The 12101-nt window shown below is 43.0% G+C and overlaps 1 protein-coding gene across 1 annotated transcript in view; it reads left to right on the forward strand.

The window, feature by feature from the left end:
* The window catches only part of LOC149547020 (importin subunit alpha-9), a 313252-nt gene that overhangs the window by 28714 nt on the left and 272437 nt on the right, over nt 1-12101 (forward strand). The window lies entirely within an intron of this gene.

Genomic DNA, 12101 nt, shown 5'->3' on the forward strand with positions numbered 1-12101 from the left:
TCCTTTCTGAAGGGACTCGTCGGTTGATACACAATTTCTACCGATGACATCATGCCCCCCAAAAAGAAAAGTTGTCTCTTGACGACTATTACAAAATCTCTGAGACAAATCAACAACCAAAATACATTGACTGACTAATTGGTCTTCAACACTGTCACCTTAGCCAATCTGACATCTGACCCTGATAGCCACTTGTGCCGCTTTTTGCCTTCCAATTTTGAGTACACTGAACCAAGTGTCGCTGCACTGCCTCCAACTGGATGATCAGCTCCTCCTGAGCTCTCTATGCATCCACCAAGACAGCCTCATGGCCAACACCTACTCTCAGTGCCTCTATTACACAGACACTCCATGCCTGCAGCAGCTCCAAGTCTTCTCAATTGGTCAGACTCCCACGACTGATATCCACAACGACTGGGGCAGGGTCAAGGGGCAGTGCCCCCGCGGGGTCCTGGGGTAGCTCGCAGTATAGAGCGGGGTCGAGGGGCAGCGCCCCTCACCGCCAAGACCAAATTAGCACTCCGAAACCCACACAAAATTGCATGGAACACACCATTTCTGTTATTTTCTGCCGATTCTACACTCTTTTTGGCGATTGCTGATGCTTCCCCTTCCTTATGGCATCATCTGATACTCATTCTGAGCATTCTTAATTTGTCGACATTTTTTTTATTTTTTATTTTTTGCTAGCTGCTCTGACTACTTCCTGTAGACTTCATTTGTTCCTTTGTTAGATCAGGTCACTTATTTCTCTATATGAACCAACTGTTCTACGAATTTCTCTACTTCCCAGGTGGTCGTATTGCCCTCCTCGTTGGTCTACACTAACCGTACCACTTGATTTGCCTTACAGGGTGAATGCTACACGCCGTACGGTCTCAGATGATTAGCTATGTGGAGCCGTACTACCTTGTCTTGCCTTATTGTTTGTACAATTCAGATACCAGACAAGCACTCCACCCTACCCTTCATACTCTCGCAAGCGCAACGTGATACTTAGCCGTATGGTGCTTGAAAGGAGCTGCACGATGCTTGAATAAGAAAGCCGTATAGTGCACGGATAGTATAAAATCATGAAAGACAAGTTCGTATGATGCCCAAAAAACCTCCAAATGCATACAAAATTTGTACGGCAACAATAGTAAATTTAATCTTCAGATTCGTATGGAATCCATACACCAGCAACATGAAGGTAATCCTCCAATTGCCGTACAATGCCATTAGAGAAGACAGGCTCTAAAAGCTGTACGACCCCACATAAAGCAACTAATTTCCAAAATCTGTACACCACAATGAAAATCCGTACGATGGGAATAGACAACTTCCAAATCCGTACGTTGAACTTGAAATCTGTATGCTGCATTTGCTCTTTTTTTTTGCAAAGTGAAAGTTGCACGAACCCTTGAAAGTCGTACGGTGCATGGAGTTTTTTAAATTTTTTTTTTTAAAGCCGTACAGTGATGCTCTTAAAAATGTCGTACGGTGAAGGAGCTTGAAACCTGTACGGTGACTTTTCACACTTTTTATTTTTTTTCTTTCTTGAACAACTATGTACAATATTTACATATATACAGCACTTACAGTCTTCTTCTCTCAGTTGTTCGTCCACGGAGGTGCGTTACTTCTTTCATGGCAGACATTCAACTTTGACCTGTTCCCTACATCGAACACTTCCCTTCCGTCTAGCATCCATTGTTTTACTGCTCCGTTAACACCCACTTCCCGAATTTGATATGGTCCGACCCACTTAACTTTGAACTTTCCTGGCGTGATCTCATTCTGACCATCATACTTTGACACCCATTTCCCCATCTGAAACCTGTTCCGTTTCAAGTGCTTATCGTGCCATGCTCTACACTTGTTCTGTGTCACCTCCGTAGCCCACTCCTGCAACTGTTGCTCATCAAGTTTTTTTAAGGTACACGATCTCTCCATCTGGTTTTCCATATCACTTGGTTTGTTTTCGAAGCTCGGTACCATGGACTCCGTCAGCTACCCCTTCTGGCTGTGAATTAACACGTCCACTCCGTACTGCTGCAACTTTTATTAAACCCTTCCGCTTTGTTTCCTGTGCGGACCATATGATGTGTCTTCCTTGCTGCTGGCACCTTTCTACTATATCTGTGTTTCGACGTAATACTTTCTTCTTGCGTGGTCGTACAGTGGAATCTTTCCTCCTTTCGGGTTCGTATTGTATGTTCTTTCCTTCAGCTTCAATCATACCTGCGTTTCCTTCTTCGGCTTCTCTGTGTTGCTTCGAACATTCATTTCCTCCTTCGGCTTCTCCATGTTCTTTCGGACATTCATTTCCTCCGTCGGCTTCTTTGTGTTCCTTCGGACATTCATTTCCTTCTTTCTTACCTTCGTCAACTCTTAACATATTATAGCTCGGAAAGAGTTCGTAGTCCTCTATCTGCCAGTGGTAAAGACCGTTCACTGAATCCAGATCGTCATCTGTCGATCCTCCTTCCAACCGCAGGACTCCCTCTTGATCTGGTTCCATACTTTGCACCTTTTCATCCTCTTCTCCTTCGGAATCTGACGATAGGGCTTCTTCCCCGACCATCTGAGTGTGCAGATCGATGACATACTTCCGGCCTTTGCTTTCGAGAGATAAAGTATTTTTCTTCCAATCGTGCTTTGCCTTGGCTTGTATCAGCCACCCCGACCCAGAATAGCATCGTACCCTTTCCGCCTTAGAGGAATCACAACGAAGTCCAACAGGAATGGTTGTGTTCCAATTGTCACTGGTTGCATTGTGAGTATTCCCAATGGCTTGATTCCATGTTGATCGGCTTTTAACAACTGGAAGGTAGGTGGCCACAATGTCGGCTGTCCCAACTTTTTCCAAGTATCCTCTGGCAGCACATTGACATCGGATCCTCCGTCCATAATCGTGTCCGATAGCACAGTCCCGAGAATGCCCATTTCAACAACTGCCAGATAGTGTCTGGATGAAAGAGCTAACAACATCGGATCTTCTGCACTTGCGCCACTCTCCTTCTCCTTTTTGTCCGCATAGTGAGCTAACGATGTTTGTGAGTGCCAATCGGAGCTGTGGCATAGTGAGCAACAGATCATTTATCCTGATAGGTACCTCAACTTGCAATATTTTTCGTACAATGTTCTGTTCTGCACAGTTTCGTACGGAGGTACCCAGCGTGTCCTTCAGGTGTGCCGTTTCTACCTGCATTGCTCTTTGGATCTGTGCGCGGGTTTCCTCCAGTCTCTTCTTTTCCTCCGTCGGATCAGGGTAGAGCTTCGCCTGCTTCCGAGTGATTGCCAGAACTTCTTCCTCGTCCGTCCCGACGGTAATCAATTTTACTCTAGACTTCGGACACTTAGGATCGTCATGATCGCTAGGTCCACACCATTGGCATAGCAACTTCGGTGTGTTTGCCGTTGTGCACTCTCGGGCAAAGTGACCCCACAGATTGCATGCGCGGCATTGAACAATTGGCCGACCATTGGCATCATATTGAATTCGACTCCTTCTGCCATTATTGTTGCCGGTATTGTTGTTGTTGCGCCGGTTATTTCTGTATCCGCTTGATGTGGCACCTTCCATACTGGTGTTCCTGTTCCCTCCTGACGGGGATGCCTCCTGTGTCAAGAACACTTGCTGCGGTGTTCTTGTTTTCAAATTGAAAGGGCATTCCTTTACTGGGTGTCCCATAATCTGGCAAATCTCACAAAATTGCTCTTTCGGGCAGGATCCCTTCGTATGGCTTTCTTTTTTGCACTCCGTGCACCATATGTCATTGCCCTTAGTCTCCTTGTTCATGTTCTTGAACTCCATCATCCGAATCATGTCCTTCTGGAGGGCACGAACCTTCTTGTTGCTTCCCTCGTCATCGCTGCTATCTTCTCCTGAAGATGCATTGTCATCTGAATCGGACGAGCTGTTCTTCTTCTTCTTCTTTGTCTTCTGGTCACTTTTGAGGTTCATTGCCCGATTGTACGCTTCAATGTATGTTGATGGTGGCACGATCTTCATCTTCTTTCGCAGCTTCGGACGAAGGCCTTCAATGAACCATTTCTTTTGTAGCCCATCAACTGGCTTATTCTCCATTTTATTGATCAAGTCCTTTAACTTTCTGGCGAAGACTCGGACTGTTTCATTCTTCCCTTGCTTAGTATTGAATATCTCCGCTACAATCTCATTATCGTCTCGCAATATTTGATATTCCGCAATAAATTCCTTCTTAATATTATCTCAATTGTTTAACTTCTGCAGATCTGTGTCAGTAAACCAATCAATCGCAACACCCCGTAGGGTGGCTGGAAACTGTCGGACCCATTTGTTCGTATCTGTTATGCCATTTGCTCTCCAGATCATTTCACATGTTTTATAATGTCGAATCGGATTAGCGGTTTCTTCACCATCAAATTTAGGCAACTTTTCTTTTGGACTTGCCATTATTACTGTAGGTTGAGGGTTTTGTTGTGTACCTACTGTTCGGAACACCTGCGCTATTCTGAGCTCTTGTGCTATTTTGAACACCTGTGTTGTTCTGCACACCCACGCTGTTTTCTACACCCTACACCTGCGCTATTTTCGACTTCCACGCTGTTTTCAACTTCCGCGCTGTTTGGTGAAGAAGAGGTTTCGTCAACCGAAGCTGTTCATTCCGGAAGTATATCTCGGACGAAGAGGTCACTCCACGCTCGTTGTAATATCCTCCCCTGATTTGAACTTTGACTTGTAGAAATTTAACTTAAGGAATATTGTCAAACACTTTGTATGCAAACTCATAAAGCTGATTTCCTCAATAAATTGCTTTCCAATGAGTAGATTTACGAACAACTATGAAGTGACATTAAAATGCATAATACCCATCATAACATTTTCACAAACACTTGGCACACATTCAACAATATATGAAAAATTTGGAAACTCTTTCAATTTGCTGATAAATGGTGATTTTTAAATGTAGATGTGCACTTACAGCTGCCTTAAAGGCTGCAACAACTATTCAGACTTGTATTCAACAATTATTATGCAAAGTATCAAAATTTGACAGAAGAAACCTGGAATTAGTTGCCGTAGTATTTTGCAGATGTAGTCCGCAGCCTTCCAAACTTCTAATCAGCCGGAAAAACAAGTAAACTTGATACCAACACTGTTCACGCCGTACTATAGCAAAATACGGTTCATGCCGACTGTAGCAAAAATACTGTTCATGCAGCACTATAGCAATAACTAACTTCAGATCTGCACCTCAAACCCTTGTAAATTTCTTTATGCGAACGCCCCAAATGAAACCCAGTGTGTTTCTTGAAGTGAAAACACCATTGATCCTCCTGACTGTGTCTTCCAACAGCGAAGAGAATGCTAGCAAAGAGGGATTCCGTCCTCCAAGCCCGATAATCAGATATCCAGCAACATAACATTAATCTTCATCCAAGCATACAAAAAAAAAAAAACTCTTCCATTTCTTTTATAGTGTTCTCACAAGAGCTCAATCCTTCGTTTTCTCAATGTGGGATAAAACATAACTCCCTTTATGTACCTTATGTCTCCAATGTGTTATAAAAATAAAGGGAACTCTTTTAATTTAAATATTTCCCACAAACTATAGTCTATGCATTAATAAAGTTAGATATTTAAATTTAACTTTATAAAATGGCTTTATCAATGCATAACAAATCTTATCAATGATAAATAAGTTTTTCTGTCGATTTTAAACAATTACCATCGACATACCACTGTGACTGAATGTCCGGCCATGTCCAAGATGACTTACTATAAATAGTAAGTATGCCCAAAGTTGCCTCAGAATCCCTCAGAAAGACCTGCAACTGAAACTGTCTAGGCCAAATGGCCTCTAAGCCCCCTTAATGTCCTAGTTAGCCTACAGGCTTGTGGGGAAATAGGCTAACGACAACATCATGCTATGAATGCTAGAAATGGGACATTACAGTCCGCCCTTCCAAAATTGCTCGTTCTCAAGCAATTTCAGCTCTGGATGCTGCAATATCTGCTCATTTTCCCAAGTAGCATCCTCGACAGGTAGGTTCGTCCACTTCACTAGATACTCCCTGATAGTCCTCCTGCGAAGCACCCTCTCCCTGGAGTCAAGTATGGCCTCGGGAACCAAGATAAGCTTTCCCTCATCATCAAGAGGTGGCAATACTACTGAAGGCACCACATGGTGACCCAATGCCTTCTTAAGGCGTGACACATGGAACAAATTATGCACTTTACTGTCTGCAGGCAACTCCAACTCATAAGCTACTTCGCCCACTCTCCTGATTACTTTGAACGGTCCATAGTAGCGTGGTTTCAATTTCTCTGCTCCACTCTTCTTGAGAGAGGACTATCTATACGGCTGTAACATGAGGTACACCATATCTCCCACCTCAAAAGACCCTTCAACCCTGTGCTGATCAGCATATTGCTTCTGCTGATTTTGTGATTTTTGCAAATTTTCCTTCAAGGATCGCATAATGTCCTGACACTCCTGCAAAGTATCCTTGGCCTTAGGCACCCTGCTGTCCCCAAATAACAAATCCAAAAAATTAGGAGCATCATACCCGTACAGTGCCATAAAAGGGGACATTTGAATAGACATATGGAAAGAGGTATTATAGTAGTACTCCCCTAGATGTAGCCACTTCACCCAAGCCTTCTGCTCTCCTGCAATGTAGTTTCGAAGGTACCCCTCAACCCATTTGTTCACTATCTCTGTCTGCCCATCAGTTTGGGGGTGGTAGCTGGTACTCGGAGTGAGCTCTGTTCCACATAACCTGAACAACTCCTGCCAAAAGTGGCTCATAAATCTGCTGTCTCTGTCACTGACTATGCTCCGTGGTATCCCATGTAGTCTGAATACCTCTCGAAAAAATAGTTCTGCTGTTTGTGCTGCTGAATATGTAGACAAAATTGCAAAGAAATGTGCAAATATCGTCAATCTGTCTACCACAACAAAGATACAATCCCGACCCTGTGCCTTGGGGAGGCCTGTGATAAAATCCATGGAAATGCTCTCCCACTTCTTCTCTGGTATGGGTGGGGGCTGTAGTAAACCACCCGGAAAAGAATGTTCTTGTTTGTTCTGCTGACACACAGGGCATTCCCTCACAAACTGAAGCACCTCTGATTTGAGTCCTTTCCAAGTGAAGTGCTCTCTCACCTGCCGATATGTCTTAAAGAATCCGGGATGTCCTGCCATTGGTGAATCATGAAATGCCCTCAAAATCTTCTGCTTCATAGCAGACCCGGGTACTAAATAAATCCTTTCCTTGTAGATGATCAGATCATTTACGACAGTGTATCGACTATCTTGAATAGCTCCCTCAATAATGCTAGATTCCCAACTATCCTTAGCATATTCTGCCAAGATCATCTCTCTCCAATCATCCATGACTATCCCAACAACAAGCAAATGAGGCCTTCTAGATAAAGCATCTGCAACAATATTTTTCTTCCCTTTGACATAGGCTATGTCGAAATCATAGGCCTGTAATTTACTCACCCATTTCTGTTGCCTGTCATTAAGGTCCTTCTGTGCAAGGAAATGTTTCAAGCTATTATGATCTGTTTTTACTGTGAACCGGCTTCCCACTAAGTACTGCCTGAACTTAGCTAGCGGGTGCATGATTGCTACCATCTCTTTTTTGTAGATGCTGTAGGTTCTCTCCACACCTCGTAATTTTCTACTCTCATATGCGATGAGATGTTTGTCTTGCATGAGAACAGCTCCTATGCCCTCTCTCGAGGCATCACACTGCAGCTCAAAGGGCCTGGTGAAATCTGGAATGGCTAAAACAGGACATGTACTCATCAGCTCCTTAAACCTGTCAAAACAATCCTGAGCCGTCTCTGACCACTTGAAACTATCTTTCCGTGTTAAATCTGTAAGTGGTGCTGCTATCTGTGAAAATCCCTTCACAAATCTGTGGTAGAACCCACAAAGCCTGAGAAATCCCTTGAGTTGTGAAGTGTTCGTCGGTGGTGGCCAATCCAGAATGGCCCTGATCATGTCTGGGTCAACCCGAACACTTCCTGCACTAATAATATGCCCTAGATAGAGCAACTCTGTCATCCCAAACTCACATTTACTCATCTTGGCATATAATGACTCCCTCTCTAGAATACTGAGCACTGTATCAATATGCTTCAAATGTTCCTCCCAAGTACGGCTGTATATCAGTATATCATCAAAAAATATCAACACAAACTTCCTCAACTGATCTCTGAACACTCTATTCATACAGGACTGGAAAGTGGCAGGGGCATTTGTCAACCCAAAGGGCATGACTAAGAACTCAAAATGTCCATAGTGGCATCTAAAAGCTGTCTTCACCACATCCACCTCTCTAACCCGTATCTGATGGTAGCCGGATCTCAAATCAATCTTGGAGAAGTAGCATGCACCATGCAATTCATCAATAAGCTCATCGATGCGCGGGATAGGGTATCGGTTCTTGATTGTCTTCTTGTTTAGCTCCCTATAATCAATGCACATCCTCATTGTACCGTCCTTCTTCACCAATACTACCGAAGAAGCGAACGGACTTTTGCTTGGTCGTATGTGCCTCATGTCAATCAACTCCTTAATTGCCTTTTCTATTTCATCCTTACATCTCTTCGGATGGCGGTAAGGTGTGATGATAACTGGCTTGGCCCCTTCCTCTAATTCAATAACATGCTCGATTCCCCTATCCGGGGGTCTCCCTGGAGGTATCTCACCAAACACCTTAGTATGTTTGGTTATTATTTTTTGTACATCAGGTGGATACTCTTGTTTATGCCGCTCTGTCATCTCAGGCATTACTCTAAACTCTGCTGTCCACTGCACCTGATCATGTCTAAAGAAACTCTGCATCCGCTTGAGTGACACCACTCGAAGTCTCCCATCTGACAAACCTCTGAGCACTAACTTCTTACCATTTGCCTCAAACCTCATTTCCATTTTCTCAAGGTTAAATGTAAACTCTGCCAGAGACTTCATCCAGTTCATCCCAAGCACCATATCCTGATCACCAATGTTGACCACAAAGAAATCTCCTGTCATGTCATAATCTCCCAAACGAAGCTGCAAGTTGGAGATTTTCTTGGTACATTCAATTTTGAAGCCATCGGCAACCATCACCTTAAATCCCCTATGCTCCTCTGTATGTAGCCCTCTGCGTGTCACAAACTTCTCATCAATGAAGTTATGTGTCGCCCCTGTATCAATGAGTGCCACAACTCTTTGTCCATCCAAGGTTCCCCTAACTCTGAAAGTGACGGCCTCCTGTATACTTGACAACTGAGCTATCGTGCTATCACCGCGTGCTTCCTCTTGTGAAGAACTATCATCATCTCCATTTGATTCGGATGACTGCTCTGAATCTGACTCTTCGGCTGAAAAGTACTCCATCTGCTTAGCATTTGCTTTCAATGGACACTTATGTGACAAATCCCAAGGCTCCCTGCAATGAAAACAAAGCTTCTTCTTCCTGAGATCATTAAGTGTCTCCTTGTCCAACCTCTTACTTTCCTCCTTAGCTGGCTGAACCTCTTTATGAAAAGGTTTCCTGTCCTTATCTTTCCTTGAAGGGAAACTCTTTGCCTGGAATTTATTTTTTGAAGATGAAGAGGAATCCATGTCACGAGCTTTCTTAATGGCTTCCTGCAAAGTGGGAGGGTCGAGAGCTTTAATCCACCCTCTCAACGGATCAGCTAACCCATCCATAAATGGAACTAGTATCCTCCGTTCAGATACATCTGTTACTAACACTGAAAGTTTCTAAAACTCTGAAATGTATGTTTCCAATGATCCCCACTGTTTAAGCTGAGCTAACTCCTTGAAATGGAGTTCTGGATCCTTCCTATCAAAACGTTCAATCAGCCTCTCTGTAAACTCCACATATGAGGTAATGTGTGCATGTCCCATAGTGACCATACCATGATGCCACCACTCGTGTGCTAACCCATCCAGATGAATTGCTGCGTACTTAATAGCTTCTTCCTCAGGCATAGGGTTCAATTGAAAGTATGTGTCAAGCTTTTGAACCCAAGCTCTTGCTGTAGACTTTCCTGAGCCATCATAATATGGTAACTCAAGTCTCCCTACTTTCTTCCGTAGCTCATAGCTCTGGTTCCTGTCATGTCCACGTGGCATATGTTTCATCCGCACATCCATATACTCCCTAAAGGTAATTGCAGCAGTAAAATTTGGCCCTCCGGCTTCCCAATCTCTCCTCAACTGGTCCTGTATATCAGTAATCTGGGGCTCTAGTACGAGCTGCTCTGGAGCTCTAGGAGGAAATGTAGGAATCATGGGCCTTGAACTCACTGTCCTAGCTCGCTGGGGTGCATGACCGAAATTGTTCCCAACTTGTTCATCTCCATTATGTGTCCCATCCTGATCATTTCCATTCTGATTGTTTCCTCCACCCATGTTAGCATTCAACCCCATTTGATGAGCCATCATCTGCATCATAAGATCCAATCTCTAATTCTGTTCCTGTGCCCTTTGTTCTGCTACTCGCTGACCCTGTACCAAGGTCTCTAATAATTGTAAGAATTTTTCCTCTCCAGGCTCTGGACCGGCATTCCCGCCTCCACCTAATCTTGTATTCCTGTCATCTCGGTCACCCATATTGCTGTCTTGATCAAAGAATACCTCCGCTATGTCTGTATGACTGGATTCTATACCCCCCTGTACGGATGAACTAGACTGTTTGCTTTGCAGGTCTGAACTCCTACTTTGTCTTGCTCTGGTATTGCGGAAATTATAAGGCCTCTGTCGCATGCTCAAACATAAATGCTCTGATTTTAGTGTTTTGACATTTCATCAAACACTTTCCCCTCTATCCGCCAGTTCCAAATTTCCTATAAGACCTCCACAGGATGGCAGGACTTATAGCTCTGATACCACTGTAATATCCTCCCCTGATTTGAACTTTGACTTCTAGAAATTTAACTTAAGGAATATTGTCAAACACTTAACTCATAAAGCTGATTTCCTCAATAAATTGCTTTCCAATGAGTAGATTTACGAACAACTATGAAGTGACATTAAAATGCATAATACCCATCATAACATTTTCACAAACACTTGGCACACATTCAACAATATATGAAAAATCTGGAAACTCTTTCAATCTGCTGATAAAGGGTGATTTTTAAATGTAGATGTGCACTTACAGCTGCCTTAAAGGCTGCAACAACTATTCAGACTTGTATTCAACAATTATTATGCAAAGTATCAAAATTTGACAGAAGAAATCTGGAATTAGTTGCTGTAGTATTTTGCAGATGTAGTCGGCAGCTTTCCAAACTTCTAATCAGCCGGAAAAACAAGTAAACTTGATACCAACACTGTTCACGCCGTACTGTAGCAAAATACTGTTCATGCCAACTGTAGCAAAAATACTGTTCATGCAACACTATAGCAATAACTAACTTCAGATTTGCACCTCAAACCCTTGTAAATTTCTTTATGCGAACGCCCCAAATGAAACCCAGTGTGTTTCCTGAAGTGAAAACACCATTGATCCTCCTGACTGTGTCTTCCAACAGCGAAGAGAATGCTAGCAAAGAGGGATTCCGTCCTCCAAGCCCGATAATCAGATATCCAGCAACATAACATTAATCTTCATCCAAGCATACAAAAAAAAATAAAACTCTTCCATTTCTTTTATAGTGTTCTCACAAGAGCTCAATCCTTCGTTTTCTCAATGCGGGATAAAACATAACTCCCTTTATGTACCTTATGTCTCCAATGTGTTATAAAAATAAAGGGAACTCTTTTAATTTAAATATTTCCCACAAACTATAGTCTATGCATTAATAAAGTTAAATATTTAAATTTAACTTTATAAAATGGCTTTATCAATGCATAACAAATCTTATCAATGATAAATAAGTTTTCCTGTCGATTTTAAACAATTACCATCGACATACCACTGTGACTGAATGTCCGGCCATGTCCAAGATGACTTACTATAAATAGTAAGTATGCCCAAAGTTGCCTCAGAACCCCTCAGAAAGACCTGCAACTGAAACTATCTAGGCCAAATGGCCTCTAAGCCCCTTTAATGTCCTAGTTAGCCTACGGGACTGTGGGGAAATAGGCTAACGACAACATCATGCTATGAATGCTAGA

This window comes from Cupressus sempervirens, chromosome 7 (assembly GCF_028749045.1).
Source record: "Cupressus sempervirens isolate cs-2001-9-10 chromosome 7, ASM2874904v1, whole genome shotgun sequence".
Lineage (NCBI taxonomy): Eukaryota > Viridiplantae > Streptophyta > Pinopsida > Cupressales > Cupressaceae > Cupressus > Cupressus sempervirens.